Source organism: Rana temporaria, chromosome 4, assembly GCF_905171775.1.
Source record: "Rana temporaria chromosome 4, aRanTem1.1, whole genome shotgun sequence".
Lineage (NCBI taxonomy): Eukaryota > Metazoa > Chordata > Amphibia > Anura > Ranidae > Rana > Rana temporaria.
Window position 1 is genome coordinate 335,240,853 of NC_053492.1, and position 18,531 is coordinate 335,259,383.

General features: G+C 44.9%; 1 protein-coding gene across 2 annotated transcripts in view; it reads left to right on the forward strand.

The window, feature by feature from the left end:
• Positions 1 to 17,081, forward strand: part of MTR (5-methyltetrahydrofolate-homocysteine methyltransferase) — a 1,155,773-nt gene extending 1,138,692 nt beyond the window's left edge. For both annotated transcript variants that reach the window (XM_040350739.1, XM_040350741.1), the window contains one exon: positions 16,858 to 17,081. The gene's annotated coding sequence lies outside the window, so the exon portion shown is untranslated. The remainder of the gene's footprint in view (positions 1 to 16,857) is intronic.
• The last annotated feature ends 1,450 nt before the right edge of the window (positions 17,082 to 18,531 follow it).

The following is an 18,531-nucleotide window of genomic DNA, read 5'->3' on the forward strand; positions in this document are numbered from 1 at the left end:
GCAGCATAGGGACACCTCCCACACGGGCATGTACAAAAACATATTTTCCCTGCTGATCCGACTCCAAGGACAGTAACTCAAATGGGGTGGCCTTTGTCACTAGTAACGACACCCCCCTAGAGAAGCTGGTATGCGTGCTGTGATGCGCCCAGCTGATCCAGGGGCGCTTTAGTGCTGCCTGCAGGTGACCTGTGACGTGCGTCTCGGTCAATGCCATTATATTAGCTTTTTGTGCTTTAAAATAGGCCAGAGCTGCAGTGCGCTTAATTTTATTTCTCAGCCCCCTGACATTCCACGTCAGAAATTTAATTGATGCCATGGCGTCACCTGGTGTATATAGTACTGTCGGACCAGCAGGGTAGTATAGGAATACAGCAGGCACATTACTTCAGTATCATACGGGTTTCCCCTTCTCTTTATAGCAACATGTATATGTCCCCTTACATCTCTAAACCATTGTACACATCTCATAAACCTATTAGGGTCACAACGGTGGCCCCGCCAACATACCTCCCCCCTCCCCCTCCCAGCCCATCACCTCCCCAACCTGGTGTGAGCATTTGATCCCTCAACCGTGTATCCAACACAAAATAACGTCTGATCATTTCTTCCAGCAGATAATCCTGACTGGAGGCACACATCTTGAAATCTATTAAAGACTTTACATTATAAAACCAATGTGAAATGTGGGGGCGATTGTTCACTGAGTAACACATGTATTCGGAGCTGGAAAAAGTTAACATCCCCATGATGGTGAAAAAAAGGGTGATGGGGCCCATGCTCTCCAACAAGAAAAACGAAAAACAAAAAGGGAAAAACCCAAAATTTAGGGCCTTGCTCCTCCCGCCCGACAGTGTATTACACCGTGTACCCTCCCCACCACTTCCAGAATGACCTCTCCGGATCCATTGTTCGTCCGCAGGCATATTGTAAAAAAAAATGTTTATGTATAAATATGTTTGTAGAAAAACAGACCCCCCAACCGGGGAAAACGTTAGTACGTGCAAACAACGTCCTGCACATCTTCTTCTGTCCCCCCCTAGTTCTGTATGCGACTGAGTCCTCCCCATCCATGTCACACAGCCCGCGGCGAGTGTCAGCAGGAGTTGAATAAAAGGCTTGAGTCCCGTCGACTCACGAGTCAGGGGCTGGGACACACATGAGATATATGTATGAAAGATGGGGGGGGGGGGGACTCCATAGGGAGACCGAGGGGTCTGGGACAGTCAAAACTGAGGCAAAAACGAAAAATAAAACAAAACACTTGGGGTCCCAGCTTCCTTGCACTTCTCCTCGCCTAGGCCCTAAACATTCGGGCCCCAGACAGGAGAACAAAAAGCCCCAGCAATCTCCAGGAAACGGTACTCACGATTCACCGTAGCAGGCTTCATGCCTGCCTTCCTTTGTGGTCTAGCCACGCTGCAGCTGCAGTAGGAGTATCGAAGAACTGCGCCCTTCCATCTTCCTCAACTCTGAGTCTTGCGGGAAACAGCATGGCGTACTTAAGGTGTAGCACTCTCAGGCGACGCTTCACATCCTGGTATTGCGCTCGTTTCTTTTGCACCTCAGTGGAAAAGTCCGGGAACACTGCCACGTGTCCGTTGCCCATCTTCATATTCCCCTTTTCTCTTGACAGGCGCATTATTTTGTCCCTGTCCCTGAAATTCAGGAACTTGGCGATAAACGTACGGGGGGGTGCTCCTTCAGGTGGGGGCTTTGCTGGTATACGGTGCGCCCTTTCCACCGCAAACATCACTGAAAATGCATCTCTCCCATATTCACCTATGAGGAGGTTCTCCAGGAATTCCACAGGTTCCCTGCCCTCTGCTCTCTCAGGGATGCCTATGAACCGCAAGTTACAGTGGCGAAGTCTGTTCTCCATTTCATCTTGATGATCATGGAGCCGCCGCATCTGTTGCTGCATGTCCTCTGTGGCTTCTTGCAGAGGTATCAGGACATCCTCTGCCACGCTGATTCGGGCCTCCGTTTCAGTGACTCGTTCCCGGACCGTGGATAGGTCTTGTCTCATGAGGGAGATGTCTATCTTCACCTCACCTATCTTGGCAGTGAGTGTGCCTTGCAGCGCAGCTATGGCCTCTAACACTTTCGACGTGTCCTCCGCATGGCGCCCTTCTCCCGAAGGGTCGTCAGCGCCATCTTTGGCCTGTTCTTCCTCACCTCCATGCCTGTACTTAGCCAGCTTATCCGCCGCTGCGGATGACTTTTTCGGCGGGGACATCCTCCGTTTCGGTCCCGGAGACGTCTAGCAGCGTTGTGGGCTCTTTACAACCCCGACGGTTAGTGCAGGCTGTGAAACAGTAGAATCGGCGAGAGGAGCTCCGGCGCCCTGCTTCCTACTCCATTGCCAGTCGGGCCACGCCCCTCAGCTGTCTCTTCCTTAAATAAGAACTTAACTTGTCTGATAGATGACGCACAGGGCTTGAAGGACCTTGTTGACAAGAAATTGGAGTTATTATTGAAGGCTTCCTTTTTTTGGCCAGTTCAGCTATTCAGCCAGCTGTTGCAGCAATTGGTATTTGCCAGTCCGTAACGGATCAGGTTAAATGGCCTTACAGGCCTAACCAGGATCATGATCTGCCGGAAAGTAAGACAGATATTCCTCAAGTGCTGTGTTTTGCTGTTGATACATTAAAGGGGTTGTAAAGGTTTGTTTTTTATTTTCTAAATGGGTTCCTTAAGGCTAGTGCATTGTTGGTTCGCTTACCTTTTCCCTCCTAAATGTTTTATTTCTTTGTTTTCTTTGTCTGAATTTCTAACTTCCTGTTCCTCTTCAGTAAACTGTTCAGGCTGACTAACCACCACTCGAATGATGGTGGCAAGTTTACTGAGGAGAAATAGAAATGAAGAAATTCAAAGAAAAAAAACATTTAGAAGGGAAATCGAAGGAAAAGGTAAGTGAACCAACAATGCACTAACTTAAAGGAACCTATTTAGAAAATAAAAAAAGAACCTTTACAACCCCTTTAAAGGATTCAATTCAGCAGGTTTCCACAGACTGGCACAGACGTTAACACTACAGAAACATTATTTTTCTGAAACAGAAGATTTGGAAACCTCCCTGTCAGAGGACCAGTCATCAATTGGTGATTTTATCCCTTCTCCTCAATCTTTCAGAGAAGTATGTGCCTTAACAGACCTCACTGACTTGGCCATTAAATCAGATATTGATATGGACGATAACATTGTCCGTTGCAATTCAGTATTATTTAAAATGAAATCTGATTCACACATCAGACACTGGTTGAAAGGGATTTGACTCTTCTAGCACGGAACATTTCAAAATATTCATCTGAAAATCTGTTGACGAGAAAATGTCCAATAATAATTTGCATAAAGATGCCAGTATAGTTATCAAGAGTGCAGACAAGGGGGGTTTGGTGGTTGTCATGAATGCGACCATGTAGAGAGATGTAGCATTACGACAACTATCGGACACCACTACCTATTGTAAATTAAGGGGTGAACCTACTGAACCATTTAGGGCAGAGCTTTCCTCACGTTTGGATCGAGCTGTCCTTATGGGTTGTATTTACACAAAAAGCGAAAGAGATGTTTATTCCTATGTTTTCAGTCATGCCAATTTTTCACCATCTCCCTAAATTACATAAAGTGCTCACCCCCCTCACTGGTAGAACCATTGTCGCAGGTATAGATTCACTCAATGAGCGATTAGGCCATTGGGTGGATCAGCAACTGCAACCATTAGTAGTGGAGTTGTCAGGTCACCTTCGTGACACCAAACAACTTTTATCCAAATTAGATGGTTTGACATGGAATGAAGACTTCAGTTGGATAACATGTGATGTTTCCAACTTGTACTGTTCAATTCCACATTCCTTGGGTCTACAGACAGTATCTTGTTTTATAAACTGATCAGGGAAGTTCTCTCTGGCTTCACAGGAGTTCATCATTATGTGTTTGGAATATTTGCTAATAACTTTTTTATGTTCGACAGGGACTATTATCTCTCGAAGTGCGGGGCCTCTATGGGCGCCAAATGCTTACCATCCTTGGCTAATTTGTACATGGGATGATGGGAGAGGTCCTGCATTTTTTTGACCTGATAGTCCCTGTCGAAAAGATACTACATTTTAATGTGGGTACATAGATGACCTCCTGTTTATAGTGTCTGAGCCGCACATGTGTCTAGAAAAATGGCTAGAATATATGAATGATGATGTATTGAATTTAAAATTTACAGGACAACATGAACCAAGGTCCATAGAATTCTTAGATGTCAAACTCACAGGAGATAATGAAATCATTTTAAATCTTTATAGAAAGCCCACTGCGGGCAACAATCTTGCTTCACCCTACCTATGCCTTGGAACATGGGTCTTCAAACTACGGCCCTCCAGTTGTTCAGGAACTACAATTCCCATCATGCCTAGTTATGTCTGTGAATGTCAGTGTGTTACAATGCCTCATGGAATGTGTAGTTCTACAACAGCTGGAGGGCCGTTTGAGGATCCCTGCCTTAGAAAGCTACCATGCATGCATCAGTCATTTTGAGCATGCACGGGTTTCCATGGAGAGATAAGTATACACACGCTCGGGTTTCTCGCCAGCAGTTTTCTTGCTGTTTCTTGCCGAGAAAACCTGTGTACGAGGCTTTACAGCAGGTTTCTTGTCTGGCTCTCTTGTCTCTACATATGCACAGACTTTTATGACTTAAGAACTGGTCAGCCGAGCTTCCTTGTAAGAAGTTATTGGCAGGTTTCCCCTTTCATGGGGAATGTTTATTCAGTGATCACTTGGACAAATATATCCAAAAGGGAAGAGTTCTCTACTTCCTGTGAAGAAAAACACCAAACGTCCCTCGTTTAAAACAATATAAAAAGCCGCGCCAAATAACAAAATAAATGTAATAGTTCAACAGTCCACAGGTAGTATAAGTAATAGTGGATATTGGATTGATTCTCCAGCAGAGACAAAAACACTGTATTGATCAGAGGCTGATTTGTATGTAAAGATGTTGATTTTTCAATGCACCAGGTGACATGCATACAGTGTGTGAGATCCCACCACCGGAATTGTATATCAGCTTACCAGATAGCAAGCCTTTGGTGCAGTTGGCTATAACCCAGCCACGGCCTTTAAATCCCCTGGGCTCAGATTTCCAATCAAAAGACAGCTGAGGTTTGAAGTTGGTACGTATTTCCGATTTAGGACACCCCACAATTCATCAACAACCACAGTATACCGATAAGCGTAACCCAATCCGGCTCACATGTAGACAGGAGAATAGAAAGGGACGCAATAGCGTGATATCGTAGGTATACAAATTTATTTAAGAAAGTAATGTACTTACACTTAGGCAGTATAAACACAGCATTAAACAGATAAAACAAGCCGGCCGGCTTACGGAGCCCTCCTCCTAGGCGTGGTGACGTCACTGACGCTGCCTCCAGACGCGTTTCGTCCTATTGGACATTCTCAATGGGGGGATTGAGAATGTCCAATAGGACGAAACGCGTCTGGAGGCAGCGTCAGTGACGTCACCACGCCTAGGAGGAGGGCTCCGTAAGCCGGCCGGCTTGTTTTATCTGTTTAATGCTGTGTTTATACTGCCTAAGTGTAAGTACATTACTTTCTTAAATAAATTTGTATACCTACGATATCACGCTATTGCGTCCCTTTCTATTCTCCTGTCTACATGTGAGCCGGATTGGGTTACGCTTATCGGTATACTGTGGTTGTTGATGAATTGTGGGGTGTCCTAAATCGGAAATACGTACCAACTTCAAACCTCAGCTGTCTTTTGATTGGAAATCTGAGCCCAGGGGATTTAAAGGCCGTGGCTGGGTTATAGCCAACTGCACCAAAGGCTTGCTATCTGGTAAGCTGATATACAATTCCGGTGGTGGGATCTCACACACTGTATGCATGTCACCTGGTGCATTGAAAAATCAACATCTTTACATACAAATCAGCCTCTGATCAATACAGTGTTTTTGTCTCTGCTGGAGAATCAATCCAATATCCACTATTACTTATACTACCTGTGGACTGTTGAACTATTACATTTATTTTGTTATTTGGCGCGGCTTTTTATATTGTTTTATTTTCTTGTCATCACACGCTAGCCGCTGCCTATATTTATGGTGTTGTGTTAGCGCGGTTTTTTAGTGTATATTTGTCCCTCGTTTAAAACCTCAGGGACTGCTTCCTCAATTGTCTCAGTGCCAGGGCAGTTCCGCTGCCAACAGAGCGCTAAAGCCAGAGGCCAGATAAGACAATGGGTCCAAAACTCTTCTAATCGCAACACCAAGCCCTCTCTTTGAGGGGACGCTCCCACTCCATCGAGTGGGGGGAAGGTTGCTGCACTCTGCGGACATTTGGAAAGCAGTAATTCAGGACAAGTGGGTCACCTCAATTGCATCTCTCGGCTACAAGCTGAAGTTGCGGGGAGTTCCCCCTCAGAGGTTTTTAACATCCAGGGTTCCCTCGATTCCTCCAAAAAGACTTATTGTTTCAGCCACTACATCATCTACTGCATCAAGGAGTGATTGTAAAGGTTCCTGTATACGAAAGGAGCACAGGTTTTTACATAAGATACCTGAACAAGTATCTATTGATACAGTCCTTTCAGATGGAGTCTGTCTGCTCAGTAGTAACCTCACTACAGAGGGGAGACTTTCTAGCCTCCATAGATATAAAGGGCGCGTATCTACACGCACATATCTTAAAGCCTCATCAGAGGTTCCTACACTTTGCAGTAGAGGAACGTCATTTTCAGTTTGTGGCTCTACCCTTCGGGCTTGCTACAGCTCTCCGGGTGTTCACAAAGGTCCTAGCACCAGTACTGGGTCTTCTAAGGGCCCAAGGGATTCTGGTTCTCGGCTATCTGGACGACCTTCTGCTCAGAGATCACTCAGCCCAGGCTCTAGAACAGAGTATAGGGTACACAGTGCGGTATTTGAAAAGCTTAGGCTGGATCATAAATACTGAAAAGTCAGCCTTGAGACCAGCTCAAAGTCTAAAGTATTTAGGTCTGATCCTAAAAACGGTCCAAGCAAGAGTATTCTTGCCACATGTAAGGATCTGTGCCCTGAAGGTTTAGGTGTGGTTGATCTTGAAATTTGAAATGAAGCCAAATGTTTTGAAGACCTTAGTGAGATTGGGCATAGAGATGTGAGGCTGTGTAATGAAAAATAGCAGGTCATCAGCATAGGCAGCTAATTTGAATTCTCTATCCCGCTCCATGAAGCCTCTGTTCTCAGGTGTTAAGTTTATAGTCCTAATTAGGGGTTCTAGCGACAAGATGAAAAGCAAAGGGGAAAGGCGGCAACCCTGGCGAGTACCATTCCGAATATTTATGGGTTCCGAGAGGGTAGAATTAATTTTAACTTGTGCAGTGGGTTTCTGGTAAAGGGCTTTGATCTAATTTAGGATGTTTCCTTTCAACCCAATGTGGGAACACATTGCAAACATATATTCCCATGATACCCTGTCAAAGGCCTTCTCCACATCAGTAGACAGGAGAAGGCCCTCAATTTTCGTGTTTCCTGCGTGGTGAATGAGGTTCAGTGATTTGGTAATGTTGTTCCTAGCTTCTATCCCTGGCATAAAGCCTACCTGTTCGGGACCTATGATTGGGAGAAGGGGCTTAACCACTTAAGCCCCGGACCAAAATGCAGGTGAAGGACCAGGCCCCTTTTTGCGATTCGGCACTGTGACGCTTTAACTGACAATTGCACGTGCGATGTGGCTCCCAAACAAAATTGGCATCCTTTTTTTCCCACAAATAGAGCTTTCTTTTGGTGGTATTTGTTCACCTCTGCGGTTTTTATTTTTTGCGCTATAAACAAAAATAGAGCGACAATTTGGAAAAAATGCAATATTTTTAACTTTTTGCTATAATAAATATCCCCCAAAAATATATTAAAAAAATGTTTTTTTCCTCAGTTTAGGCCGATACGTATTCTTCTACATATTTTTGGTAAAAAAAATCACAATAAGCGTTTATCGGTTGGTTTGCGCAAAATGTATAGCGTTTACAAAATAGGGGATAGTTTGATTGCATTTTTATTTTTATTTTATTTTTTACTACTAATGGCGGCGATCAGCGTTTTTTTTCGTGACTGCGACATTATGGCAGACACTTCGGACAATTTTGACACATTTTTGGGACCATTGTCATTTTCACAGCAAAAAATGCATTTAATATGCATTGTTTATTGTGGAAATGACAGTTGCAGTTTGGGAGTTAACCACAGGGGGCGCTGAAGGGGTTATGTTTCACCTAGTGTGTGTTTACAACTGTAGGGGGGTGTGGCTGTAGGAGTGACGTCATCGATTGTGTCTCCCTATAAAGGGGATGACACGATCGATGCAGCCACCACAGTGAAGCATGGGGAAGCCGTGTTTACACGCGGCTCTCCCTGTTCAGTTCCGGGGACCGATCGCAGGACCCCAGCGGCGATCGGGTCCGCGGGTCCCGGAGCTTTGGACCGGGTCACGGGGTAGATGTACAGGACGTGCCGGTACGTGCATCTGCCCAGCCGTGCCATTCTGCTGACGTATATTTACAGGAGGCGGTCCTTAAGTGGTTAAGTCTGTTGGCCAGGATTTTTGATAATATTTTGATGTCTACATTTAAAAGTGAAATGGGCCTAAAATTCGCGCTGTCCGAATGGTCCTTATCCGGTTTAGGGACTGTAACGGTCACCACCATTTACGAACCTTCTATCAACCCATGACAGCCACACCAGACAGACACACAGCTCTGTTCTGGTTTCAAATGCAAGACAACTTTAATGGCCAGCTCTCAGCTTTTAAGCAGTTATAGCATGTTACAGTACTCAAAGGAACAAAACCACACCCCACCCATACATCACACGATGAGCTTCAATCACATTCTTTTAGATAATTACATAGAGGAGTTAATTATCCCCCAGACGTTACGTCTCCGACAATAAGTCATTCATCTGCACAATACACATTGCACAGACGTCTGACCTTTAGAGTCACAACACATCTATCATCAATAGCACACAATGTAAGGTCTTCCAGAAGCCTGACTCAATTAACAACTCACTAGCCAGGGCTAATCATTTTAAAAGAGTCATTATTGACCGGTAGGGTCAGAATATTCTTTACAGACATTAAAGAATATATGGTAGATTACTGTCCATGTTAAAACAATCCAATATATGTCTCTTTATTTCCTGGCTCAATCTGTGCCCAAAAGTGACTCCTGTTACATGGCTCCCTCCTTGTGGAACACTCCGGCAGACCCGGCTTGATCCTTTTCGGGTCAACTTGGGGATGTCCGGAACTAGGATGCCGGGATGACGTCTGTTTGCCCGGATAACCCATCAGCATTGCCATCTGGCTTACCAGGTTGGTAGCTGATGGTGAAAGTGAATAATGGAATTCAGTTCTGGAACAGTCACTTGCTTTGCTCTCTCAATGGCTCCCAAAACCTGTTGTTGATGCTCTTGGGAGAGATAGGGCACAACCTGAGCGCAAATCCCATTTAACCTTTTGACAATTTCAGCCTGTTTGTGCATTTCAATGTTCAAGCCACGGGACATCTCATAATACATGACGTAGTGTCGTTGCATCTCTGATTTCTCACTGGCCAACTTGTCACATTCCCATTTTAGACTGTGATATTGTGCCGGATCTACAGTACATGTCGGAGAAGGTAGTCTTACCCGGGTCTCAGCAGCAAGCGAGTTGGTTCCAGCAACGCAGGTCAGGGCACAGGTAGTCACTGTGTGGGCTTCAGCGGGGCACATTGGGGCGTACGCAGAAACAAGGGGGGCAAAATCATTCCCCAGTAGTACATCCGCTGGCAAATCCTTCACCCCCACATTCACATGTCCCGAACCAACCCCCCAATCCAGGTGAACCCGGGCAACGGGTAGCCGGAAGACGGTGCCTCCCGCTACTCTTACGGCTACAGTGTCTCCGGTGTGCTGGCTCTCTGGGATGAGTTTCTTCTGTAGCAGTGTCATCGTGGCGCCAGTATCGCGTAGTCCATTGGCTACCATTCCATTGGCCCAGACAGTCTGCCTGTGTTGTTGCCTGTTGTCCTGGTTAGTTGCTTGTATCGGATCTGCCTCGTGCAGAATGCCCCAATGTTCTTCCTCCTCAACGTAGTGGGCCGCAGGCATGGGTGTGCGGGGGTTCCCCCTTTCTGGCTGACTCCATGACTGTGACTGCCTGGGTGGATTCAATGGACAGTCTAGCTTTCTGTGTCCTAGCTGTTTACACCCAAAACACCTGATGGGCTGTGAGTAGTCCTGGAAGTTGAACCTGGGCTGCTGAGGATAAGTGGCCGCTGGAGGTGGTGTTGTAGGACGGTCCGACTGGGGTTTGTAGGCAATAGCCGGCGGGGGTGCCGCTGATCGATAATCCACCCGAGCTGTTGTCTTGACCACAGAGTTGTCCAGTTTGCGGGCGTCTGTGTATTCGTCCGCCAGGCAAGCTGCTTCAGACAAGGAGAAAGGGTTTCTGTCCCGGACCCACTCTCTGACTTCCCGGGACAGTTTGTCAAAGAAGTGCTCCAGCAGGAACACCTGCAGCACCTCTTCCCCGGATTCTGCTTGGCATCCATCGACCCAGTGGGATGCTGTGCGGTGTAGGCGGCATGCCCACTCGGTATATGAGTCTCCAGTTTGCTCGTCTCTCGGAACCGCCTCCGGTATGCCTCTGGTGTGACAGCATACCTGGCCAAAAGTGCTTCTTTTACCAGTCCATAGTTCATAATATCCTTGTCTGGGATGGCCCTGAACGCTTCACTGGCCCGGCCGGACAATTTCCCAGACAAAATGGTAACCCATTCCTCTGTGGGCACCCGGTGTAGGGCACATTGCCGTTCAAAATCAGCAAGGTACCCATCAATCTCCCCTTCAGTTTCAATGAAGTTCTTAAAAGCAGCAAAATGTATCTTTCTCCTTTCAGTTGGTGCTGCTGTGACTTCTGCTGCTGCAGAACCTCTTTGCCGTAGCCAATTTGCGTCCACAGCAGCTATAACTTGGTCTATGATCTCCAGTGGAGGGTTAGGACCATAGTGTGCCAGTCTTAGTTTGACAGCCCGATCAAAACTTGCCTCCTCCGGGGTCCTGTCTGTTACGCTGGGCCTTTCCGTTAAGTTGGGTCTTTCAGCTCCATCCATTTGGACAAGTTCTGTGATCACATCCATCTTCTTATGGTTGCTGGCCGGTCTGCCACGGTTCTCCAGTAGTCCTTGTAGCTGTCCTTTAAACGATGGAATTATCCCACTGCTGTGCCACCAATTGTAATGGTCACCACCGTTTACGAACCTTCCATCAACCCACGCCAGCTTATCGACACTCCACAATCAGGCAAACGAACACGACCCATAAGAATTCCCCCCAGACACGAGACACACAGCTCTGTTCTGGTTTCAAATGCAAGACAACTTTAATGGCCAGCTCTCAACTTTTAAGCAGTTACAGCATGTTACAGTACTCAAAGGAACAAAACCACACCCCACCCATACATCACACGATGAGCTTCAATCACATTCTTTTAGATAATTACATAGAGGAGTTAATTATCCCCCAGACGTTACGTCTTCGACAATAAGTCATTCATCTGCACAATACACATTGCACAGACGTCTGACCTTTAGAGTCACAACACATCTATCATCAATAGCACACAATGAAAGGTCTTCCAGAAGCCTGACTCAATTAACAACTCCCTAGCCAGGGCTAATCATTGAAAAGAGTCATTTTTGACCGGTAGGGTCAGAATATTCTTTACAGACATTAAAGAATATATGGTAGATTACTGTCCATGTTAAAACAATCCAATATATGTCTATTTCCTGGCTCAATCTGTGCCCAAAAGTGACTCCTGTTACAGGGACCACAGCGATATGAGCAGAGAGGAAGGAGCTGGAGTTGTGTGTTTTGTGCTAGGTAGTTCAAGGCTTTGAGCAACGGTTCAGTGAGGATAAGGGAGAAGATTTTGTAGTATTGTAACCGTCTGGGCCTGGGCTCTTTCCCGATTTTAGATCTTTGATTACCGATTGGAGTTCAACAGCAGTAATGGGCATGTTTAGGGTAGAGATGTAATCATCGTGAAGTGACGGGAGATTGCTATCTGTTAAAAATGTAAGGATCATTTCTGCTTTAGAGGTTTGTATATGTTGTGGTTTATGCTGTGGGGGAAGGTCATATAATCCAGCATAAAAATCATGGAAGATTTCTGCCATTTTATCTGGTGAGTGCTCTAGGGTGCCTGAGCTATTGCGTATTGAAAAAATTTGATTCGCTAGGGTGGCATCTTTTAAGGCCCTGGCAAGTTGTTTCCCACCTTTGTCTCCGTGTTCATAAAAGATACTTCTCTTGAAGAATAGGGATTTTTGGGTTTGGAAGGTCAGCAACTGGTTGAGAGAGGTCTTATGTCGAGTTAGGTCATCCATCACCTTGTCTGAGAGTGACTTTTTGTGCAATGTCTCAAGTTTGGCTATGGTACAGGACAGAGAAGAAATTTCTTCAGCCTTTTCCTTCCTTTTTTTTGCGCCCCATTTTATGAGCTCACCCCTAATTTCGCTCGTGTGCTTCCCAGTTATTGAGTGGGTCTGTATCTGAATTTTTATTCAACATGAAGTAAGTTTTGATGGAGTCATGAATACTATCAAGAACATTCGGATCAGTTAGTAAGGACGCGTTGAGCCTCCAGTTAAAGGGGGATCTCTGGGGCCTAGGGACAGTGTCACGGCTACGGGGGCGTGGTCAGAGAGCGCAATAATACTGATTTCTGCTTTAGATAAAGTGTTCAAATTTCTTTGGGAAATAAAGATCAGGTCCAACCTGGAGTACTTTTTGTGGGGGGGGGGAGAAGTCTCTGTCTGTGGGATGCAGGAGTCTCCATGAGTCAACTAGCATAAGTGATTGCAATAAGCTTTTAATCCATTTCAGGATCTTATAGGAGACATGAGAATGTCTGTTAGAGGTGTCTTGAGAAGGGAAGAGAGGGATGTTAAAGTCTTCTCCCAAGATGATACAGCCCTCAGCAAACCACTTTAGTTCTGATATGATTTTGTTGCAGAATGTGATATGTGCAGATTTAGGGAAATAGACATTTGCGGGGAGCCCACCCAAGTGCCCTTGAGAAAAATGTACCGGCCCTCTGGGTCAGTTAGTTGGCTGCACAATTCAAATTGGGAATGTTTGTTTAGAAGGATGGAGGCACCCTTGGTTTTTGCCAAGGGGTTCGTAGCATGGTATGCCTTAGTAAAGAGGTTGTCAGTGAGCTTCGGGATGTTTTGGCCTTTAAAGTGTTTATTGTAGGAAGACTACAGAAGGGTTTGCCTTCTTCAATTCTCTTAAAAGTTTTGTACGTTTTTCAGGAACATTAAGACCATTGACATTATGTGAGATGACCGTGGGTGACTTGCCTAGTGGGAGTATGCCATTTTAGTGGTATACAGGAGGGTAATTGGGGTAGAAAACCAGTGGAGGGGACTGGAGGGGGAAGAGTGGGTGGAGAGGACAAGGGGTGGAACACGGGAAGAAGAAGAAAAAAAAGGGGGGGCAAGAGTGTAGCAGAGGGGATTATAAAGAAAAACATCTAAGAGAAAGCGCATCGGGAGTTAAAAGGTGTCACAGAGTAAACGCCAAAAACGCCTATTGGGGGTAGGTGGGAGGAGCCAGAATGGATATGTGTGGCTCAGGGAAGTGTATAGAGATATTCTTTAAGAAACGAGGGATCCAGGGAGACCCTTGGGAGTAGGAAGTAAAAAGCGTACATGTATTACAACCCGTAATAAAAATAATATGTATAACATTTAGATATTACAAAACCCATAAATCAGATACAAAGGGGACCATAAGAAGTCAAAATAGAACTAAGCCTCCAGCACATATCATGAGAGGGCAAACATATGCATGAGAGCACTTGACTTCTTTGAGGAAGCATTGTCTTTTGGGTAGGTTTGACAGGAAGAAGTCTATGATTACCTTATCAGAAAACATTTAGGAAAGAGCAATCATCAAATCCTGTTGTAGGTTAGGACCATCTAGGTAGGTCAAAAGACACCATATACCTAAATAGATCAGCTGGAAGGGATTAGTGTCCCGCTGCCATCTAGTGGAGGTAGTTCGCAATGCTTCCAATAAGTGCAAGAATACTCAAACCATTAAACAAAAAAAAGAAAAAATAAACAAAACTTGAATAAGGTATAGTTTGCAATGCTGAAACAAAGCCTCTAGCATATATCATGAAAGTACATACGTCTGTCTGAGAACACTTGACTGTCTTGAGGGGGCAGTGCTTTTGGGCAGGTTAGACAGGAAGAAGCCCATGGCTACCTTACCAGGAAACTGCTAGGAAAGAACAGTCATCAAGTCCTGTTGTAGGTTAGGACCATCCAGGAAGGTCAAAAGACACCTTAAAGTTAGATGGATCTGCTGGTGGGGATCCTGCTGGATAAAAAATAAATAATAAAAAGAGAAAAAAAAGGAAAAGAATAGCCCGCCAAAATTGCATTAGAGTCAACTTGAGAAACTGATATTGAGTATGAGCTATGACTTAGTCCTTACAGCATAGGTGCTCAACCTGTGGCCCTCCAGCTGTTGCGGAACTACAAGTCCCATCATGCCTCTGCCTTTGGGAGTCATGCTATCAGCCTTGCAATGCCTCATGGGACTTGTGGTCCTGCACAGCTGGAGGGCCACAGGTTGAGCACCCATGCCTTACAGTGTCCTGCTGCCATCTAGTGAAGTTAGTTCGCAATGCTTCCAGAAAGTGCAAGATTACTCAGACTGTGGAACAGAAAAAGGAACAGTTGAAAAAACAAAACTTGAATAAGGTATAGCTTGCTTTGCTGGATTCAAGCCCAGGGAGGTCAAATCGTTGAAGAAAAATGGTTTGTAACTTTGGGACCTTCCTTAGATTAGCAGAAAAATGTAGTACGTAACAACAGGAACGAAGAGACTCTATCTAGGCTCATTCATTCTAAGGATTTTAGCAGCTGGGGAGTTGTAGTTGCTCCTGCTGGCATTCCTTCTGGAGTTGCCTTGTCTGAAGGGATCTGTAGACATTCACAACATTTGAGAAGGTCATCTGGATTTTTAAGAATGTCTTGCCTGCCGTTGTAAGTGGCCTGTAAAGTGAATGGAAATTTCCATCTATAAGTAATCCCCTTACTCTTGAGCACTTCAAGTAATGGGCGCAAGGCTCTCCTGTTCTTCAGTGTAATAGGTGATAAGTCCTGAAAAAGTTTAATTCCAGCTTCATTAAAGATGATCTGATCGCTCTGTCGCGCTTTCTGCAAAATATCTTCCTTGAGGTTGTAGTTTGGGAGACAGCAAATTATGTCTCTCGGGGGATTATCATCAGGAGCTTCAGGCCTGAGAGCTCTGTGGGCCCTATCAAACTCTATAGGTGAGGCTTTAGGCCGTTAAAGATGGAGGTGAGAGTGGGCTTTATCTGGTCTGGAGCGATGGATTCAGGGACCCCCTCACTCTAATATTGTTTCTTCTTCCCCTGTTGTCCAGGTCCTCTAAATGCCTATTCATGGCTATTAGATGATTAGAGTGATCGATCGCTATGTCATCCAGCCTTATTAGAGCCCTGTCTCTCCATTTGCCAGCCCTGTCATTCACCGCCATTTGCTCTGAAAGTCTCATCAGCTCAGACTTAATGTCAGTGATTGTGGCGGCAAATTAATTCTTTGTCTGCTGCTATGTCAGTTATTATGGCATAATTCAGGGGGTGATCATTAGGGATGGTACCTCTGGATGATCCTTCCGATGCTGGCAAGGAGATCTCATCATCCTCCATTTGATCTCCTCCGTCAGGACTTCTGGTTGGTGCCATCTTGGAGCCCTTGCCGCCTCCGTTGTAGCGATACTTGCTCAAGTTAGCCGAGGACAGCTTGCTTTTAGGAGTGCCCATCGAGCGCAGGGAGCGATTGTGGAGTACCTTCTCGATGAGGGTGGACATAGTTAGCTTCTCACCAGGTTGTAAACAAGCACAGTCTCCCTGGATGCCGTAGCTCCTCTATACCGCGGCCATCCACGCTGCGCGCCAAGCCACACCCGACGGTATGCTGTCATATAGCTGGCCGCGCTGTAGCCATCATTTGGCTATATCACAGTCGGCAAGTGGTTAAAGCGACTATATTTTTTTTTTTTTTTTTATAATAAACATGTTATTCTTGCTTTTTGCAATCAGTTTTGCATAGAGCAGCCCCAATCCTATTCGTCTGTGGTCCTGTGGTGCTCCTGGATCCATGCCCCTTCTGAGTGCCCCCTCTTCTTTTGGGGGCACTCATACATGCTTGATTCAAAGCCAGGATGTTTGCATCTTTTCAGACACACAGCACAGCTAGCCCCCGCTCTGTGCTCACAGATTTTGACAGACAGTGGCACCTGCTGCTTTCAGCCATGCATGTGAAACGGGAGAGGGGAGAAGAGCTGCTGCAGACATGCACAGCAATGGATCAAGATTGGCAAGTATATATGGGGGCTGGGGGTATGCTACTTTTAAAAAGATTTACCCTAATGCAGAGAATGCATTAAGCTATAACAAAACTTTTACGTTTATAACCTATTTAAAATCATTTATGGGAAGGAAAAACGCAAATAGGCATTCAAAATTCGACTTTTTATGTGCTTGTGTCTGCTATTTATTAGTTGGTAACCCTGTCACTTTAGGAGCTGCATACAAAATTCAAATAAATGAAATCTGCATAAACATTCTCTGCTAAATTGCGTTAATGTATTCATTATTGCATGCTATTTCTCTTCTTTAAATAAAAAGTCTCATGGTTATATGCATTTAATAATGTACTCCTTAGGATTTCACGTTTATCCTCAATTAAAGATAACTTTCATTACATTTCAGGCATCTATCCTTTGGAATCCTCCCACATAACAAAGAGAAAGAACACCACTAATAATATCTGTCATCTATTCCCTATACTGAACTGAAGTACTGTATTTGGACTCCACAATTCCACTTCTTTCATTTTATGGAGCGTTTTTGACACTAAAATGTACAGTGTTTTCTGATTAAACTGTAAGAGCTATTACATTTCAAATACAAATAAACGTTTCAGATGTTGCATAGCTCTTTTGTCTTCTTCTCATCTTTAAGTTATTGGAACTATTGCTTGAGCTAAATTGGGCAGAAACTACAGTGACAAACTGTACATCTATGATGCAGGACCTCCTTGATAGTACACATAACATTAATATCTTTATCGCACAGAACACAGGAATCAATTCATAGACTATGGTTTTATGCCACTACCTTCAAATGGCTTTACACTGGCAAAAGCTTTGCTGGTTCCACCCTCAGTGTATCCATATAACTCTGCCTACTCTGTGAGGTTCCAGTTATTTGCTAGTGTCCTTAAGTGATGAATGTTTTCTCCAGTTGAAATACAATTTCCTACTTTTTTCCAATACATATTTTTTTTTTCCAAAGTACATTGTAGCCAAATTTTCAACAATACACTTAAGGTAAGTACTTTGAGTTCCATCAGTAAGCATGTTCTGTCCTAAGCCTAGAGCTAATAGAATTCAAACTCAATATATCCATGTGAAAACGGGGCAACCATGTTTCAAAGGTTAAAACATAAGATGAGGATGGCCCAAGGGGGGACTCCCCCCATCCTGCCCACCCCTTAATGGGAACATTCTGTGAGCCACTATGGGGGGAATATTATAACCTGAAACTATAATGTAACCTTGGGTGTTCAGCATGGATTCTGTACGCTGTAGTCTGTCCCAACAAGGATGGGACCCTCAGGCTATCATGGGGGAATTAGTATTCCCACTATATCAAGAGGGGACTTTCAACCACAGAGCGGGGGGGAGGCAAAGAACAAGGATAAAAAGGAAAGGAAAGACCAGGGGAGGGAAAGTGAAGCAAGAACAAGTCCCTAGGTAGGTGTAGATCTTGTCATCATAGGTGTGCGTACATTTAAGATGGATTCCTTGTATTGTGACCAACGAGCCCAGGTGTATCTATATATATCGTGCGTGTCCCTGGATTGGTGAATGAGACGTTCCATCTCTTCTATTTTGTTGACACGAGAGTGCCATTCTTCTAATGTTGGAGGGGTCTTAGATCTCCAGTGCAAAGGAATACATTGGGTTGCCGCATTCACAAGATGAAGCGATAGTGAATGCCGATATTGTGATTTTGGTATGGAGGTATGGTGTAGCAAAAATTGTGCTGGGGAAAAGATAATCGGCATATTGGTAATCTGTACTATACATTTGTGTACCTCTTTCCAAAATTGGGCTAGAGAGGGGCAATCCCACCAAATGTTTAATAGCGAGCCATCCTTCCCATCACATCTCCAACAGTCTGGAGAAACCGCCGGGTATATTTTGTGTAGCTTATCGGGCGTCCGGTACCATCTGGTACAAAGTTTGTATCTGTTTTCCTGCGCTGAAACGTTTATGGAGCCTTTGTGGGTGAATTCCCAGATGTGATCCCAGTCCTCGTCAGACAAGGCCAATGATAAGTCATTGTCCCAGGTCGTACAGGTGTTAGAAAAGAGGGAAG